The sequence below is a fragment of the Nannobrachium achirus genome (genome assembly GCF_963921795.1).
Source record: "Nannobrachium achirus genome assembly, chromosome: 2".
Lineage (NCBI taxonomy): Eukaryota > Metazoa > Chordata > Actinopteri > Myctophiformes > Myctophidae > Nannobrachium > Nannobrachium achirus.
In genome coordinates, this window is record NC_137811.1 from 61,681,894 (window position 1) to 61,686,893 (window position 5,000).

The window sequence follows — 5,000 nt, forward strand, 5'->3', positions numbered from 1 at the left end:
CTGTTTTAACCTGTGATATCTACTGTAATTTCTTTTTTACTATGTGGTAGTATTATGTTGATGGGAGTCCATGTATTATGTCCAATGTCACTGACAAATTGTGCTTTAAAATGGTTCTTATGCACTGTATTGTAATGTTTTTCATTCACAGTTATGATGTGCTATATTAAATATTCAACTGTTTGAAGGAATATGACACCCACTCATACAAAACGATCACTAGCTGAATCGTAAAAGCACACCTTTTGACTAATGCAAAAACCTTGTGCAGTGGGTATGTTTGCCAGGATCATCTGCTTATAGAATGATTTTAAAACTGTAGTAGCTGTATTCAATTCACGTTTTGAAGAAGAGCCTTATTTTTTTTTTAAGTATATACAGTCCACGGCGCCATATAGCGCCCTTGTGTGTATTTGGGATGGATGCTCTGTGAAGCGTTGTGTTGTGCATTCAAGCCAACCTCAGGTCAAGCTATCTGCCAGGCAGGCAGACAGGCATGCTGCCTTCACTGGGCTTGCTGACATTGAGGCCCCTTGGTTTACAGTCTTGGGACGCTATTCGTTGGTCCCTGACAGATGTCATGTGTCATAGCTCTTCAATGTCGCTGTTAAGCAGGTCAAAGGTCAGGACTGCTGCATGTCGACACTAGGGAACGTCACAGTTTGGAAGCGGTCCCGGGAATGATCTTGGTATGTTGCACAAAGACGATAGCTGTGTTTTAGAACAGTGGTTCTCAGCATTTTCAGGCTGCCCAATAGAACACTGGGAAAATAGCAGCGTTGCGAGGCGTTGTGAGCATGTAGATCTGCTATTTTCACAATTTCTGCCTCTAATATTTGACAATTTGGCCAATGTTTAATTTGTCATTTTAGAGGTATTAAAAAGTCCTTAAATTGTCACTTTAGAAACGTGCAGATACCCAGTCTATACACTTAAACTTTATGCTGATTTGTTTACTGTTGAATGAGAAAACATTGTTGCACATTAAGCTAATCATCTGGGGACACCCCAAAATAATTTGGGGACCCCCCTGGGGGTCCCGACCCACAGGTTGAGAACCACTGTTTTAGAAACACTTTGATTCACCAAGTAGCACAATCTGTCATATAGTGACATTGGGAGAGAGTCACACGTGGACAACCGTCAGTGTAATCCACACAACCTCAATGTTTAGTGGGACAGTACAGAAAACTCCAGGGGTGGCGGACATACACACTTCATATACATATACGTACATTTTAGCATTTGAACCCAATTTTCAAACTCACCTGAAAGTAATTTCTTCCCCGGCCCCAATTTTATCCATAATGCATACCATAATACGGCTAGTCTAGTCTATATCTCTCTCATCGCTCTCATCTGCGAGATGATATAAGCAGACAGGACCCCAGGACATTGCCGGCCAGCGAGCGAGACTAAATTATTCAGGCTTTATGGTATTGGTGGCTGGCTGGCTGCTGGTGAGCATCGGTGAGGCTCTCACATACAGGGGCGTCACAAGGGGGGGGGGGGGGGGGGGTGGGACTGAGTTACTTGGGCCCAAGGTGGAGGACGAGGCCTTAGTTATTTTATACTTTGGCTATTGAAAAATAGCAGATATACAAGCTTGTAGATCTGCTATTTTTGAAAAAGCTGTGAAAATTCGTGCAAATCTTTGAATATAATGTATTTTTTAAGCGAACATTTGTAACTCAAATTTAGCTTCTGGGGGGGGGGGGGGGGGGGTCCCTTGAACTAAATATTTTAAGATGGGAAACATAGTTTTTTTTTTTTCAAAAAACCTTTGGAAGGATTTGAAATATTCAAAGACTTGTACAAATGTGATCACGATTTTTCAAAAATAGCAGATCTACAAGCTCGCAGCGTGGCACTCAGTGCCGCGCAGTGAGCTTGTATATCTGCTATTTTTCAATAGTTAAAGCACAAAATAGTGCATTCCCAGTCTAAATGGGTTAAACCCCCTCCTCCCCCTATGAAGAACATTCATGGAGGGCCCGGCCCACAGTGAATCCTTGTACCCAGGGCCCAGAATGTGGGTGCGACACCCCTGGCCTGCACACACACACATAGCAGGAGGTGACAGTCGAATGGATCGCTTAGCGGTGATGAGCCTCACTGCAGACGTCCCAATAGATCACTGGCGGCCGAGGAGCCCAGAGCTCATCACAATGCACACTGACGATACCACCAGCACAAGACTAATGGGGATAGAGATGGAGGGGAAGAGAAAGAGAGTTAGAGAGGAGCGAGAGACGGATAAGAGTGACAAAAGGACTGTGAGACAGACAGAGAGAGAGAGAGAGAGAGAGAGAGAGAGAGAGAGAGAGAGAGAGACTGACAGAAACAGACAGCAGAGAGAAATTCAGTGTCATTGGGTACATTGTGACTCTAAATTACGTTCCTCTGAGTGATAGGAAGCTGTGGTCAGAAGACAGCTCTCGCTACAGAGAGCTTGGTGCCCGCTAGTGACAAATAAACACAATTAGAATTGTACTGAATGTATGAATACACTGCACAGTAAACCAAACAGCCCTGAGGTCATTACAAGAGGGCCCGGCGATGGCAGCAATGCCGCCTAATAACAGAAATCTCATTCGACTGTGTCACAGTTCAGAAAATGCAAAAATGGAGGCAGACTCCTCCATTACCGGGGACGTAATAAATAGCAATCATTCTGCTTCATGCCGCACAAAATAACTCAAATGTCAGGGATGTTCCGCAATCATGTGCCGTGTGTTCCGTGCCCGGTCCCCCTAATTTGCAAAGCCTTCAAACTGTTCTATCAGCCAACCCTCCACAATCATACCCATACGAATATACTATACCTCATTCCAGATGAAAAAGACAGGCGATAGAGGAAAAGGAAGACGGGTGCTGTAGGAGAGGTGATGAAAGAGAGAGAGAGAGAGAGAGAGGTAGAGGAGGAGAGAAGGGGTGGAGAGAAAGTGCGGGTACTTATGCGTCGCTCCACTGCACTCAATTACCATAATTCACACGTTCAAACTGGCACGGAGAACAGAGCAGGTCAGTCCGTGGGGTCGGCCCTCACTACAGTATTTCATTAGCACCCTTTACACACAGCATTACACACATGAACACATGCACACACGCACGGCACTTGCGTGCAGGCGCGTGCACTCACACAAATCAGTCAATAACATCTCACACAGGGAATGATGGTTGATTCTACTGAGCCTCGAGCCTGTCAGATAAACATCAGACAAATCCAAGATGCTTATTATGGTAGCAGAATGCAAAACGATCAGATTTATTGTTCGAGTTGTTAATCTTAGTATTCCAACTCTGACCATGTTATAATAGGTGAACCATAGGCAAACATGGCAGATCTACATGCTCACAAGGCAATGCAACGTGACGCGTTGGCCTGTGAGCTTGTGGATCGTCTATTTTCAGTGATGGGATTTGGTGTACAGGGAAAAAGGAAGATACAAGTATAGAGCTCTGGGGGACTCTGGTCAATGAAGTATATTAGGTTTAAGTGGTGAAATGATGTATTTAACAACGGTGATCATTGTTAATGTACTGTATAGCCGTTATCACCCTGGCCCCGAGTGTGACACCTCTTCCTGACCGTGGCCGCTGGTCTAATTTGAGCCATCTCCTCTTTCACCTCCCACATGCACTCTTACTTTATAAAGACTTTATAGTGAAGAGAGGGCAGAGTAAAAGCTAATTCAGACTGACGAGACATTTCCATAGGACATTTCTCAGCAAGGTTCTAATGCTTGGTTTATGTTCAGTCGTATAATAATAGCGTGCAGATAATAGCAGATCTACAAGCTCACAGTGATGAGCTTGTAGATCGGCTCCGGCACATGACAGGATGAAGTATAAATCTGTCTTAAAATGTTTTTGTCCATTCACTAGTGCTTTGGTCTGAACTAGGCTTTAGCGTGTTGTTTTCCTTGAATAAATACAAACTAAAAGAGAAAACATTAGGTCAGAGGTCTTCAACGTTTTCAAGCCAAGGACCCCTTAGTTATAATGAATTGCATTTTTATAGCGCTTTTCCAAGTGCTCAAAGCACTTTACAATTGTTCATTCATTCATACAGTTGAGAGAGAGATGAAGCAGGGACCACCACAACCTTCTCATAGATTCCTTATAGTTTCATTGTTTGACAGCACAATCGTCAGTGTATTTTGGATTCATGTCAATTTGTGTTTTCAGATATTTAACCACTTGAACAGTCAATACTTAATTAACTTGACCTTTCACTCTGTACTTAGTCTGCTCTTTCCCCCCCTCTACACCAAAGCTCTTTGCCAAAATAGTTGATCTACAAGCTTGTAGTTATGCTATTTTTGGCTAAAGTTCTCAGAATATGGACACTAGGGTTCAAGTGAAAGGAGACTTTTCTATCACTCAAAGATTTGGAGGACCGCCTGTAGTAACTCTGAGGACCCCCTAGGGGTCCCGGACCCCCTGTTGAAGACCCATGCATTAGGTCTCTGTGTTTTCCACAAATAGCGCGTTGTCTGGTTGATTTGGTTGCTGCAGCAGAGCACTTGTTCCTCTGGGCACCTACTTCACACATTAACTCTAGTCTCCCTGGAAACTGGCACCTCCTACCTGCCTCCCAGGTCATCCCTGTGGGCCGTGTTTTGCAAGGATGATGTCATCCTGGCCTCTATGCAAACACACGCCTGTTCACGTCTGCTCTCATAAGCTCTGCTCTTTCCACTAAATTTGACTAGAACTCCAGTGAGCTAATAGTTTGGCTTATGTAACGCCAGTAATAACAACACAAAATACCGCTACGTACCATGCATCTATCTATCTTCCTGCCTCCCTGTTTTCCATTCATGGCCTTTGGCACAGAAGAATGCTATTTATATTGTCATGTTTGCCAGTTTGCCTGCAGGCTTCTTTGTTGCTTTAGATCAGATGTCAAGGGTTCATAAAACGCGCTACCCATCTCCTGGGTTTCATAAATGTGAAATATACAGCTTCACACTCAAATCGGGATTTGGAAACAA

At 43.9% G+C, this 5,000-nt stretch overlaps 1 protein-coding gene across 1 annotated transcript in view; it reads left to right on the forward strand.

The window, feature by feature from the left end:
- g6fl (g6f-like) overlaps positions 1–5,000 on the forward strand; it is a gene marked incomplete at its 3' end in the record, with an annotated part of 23,898 nt that overhangs the window by 14,960 nt on the left and 3,938 nt on the right. The window lies entirely within an intron of this gene.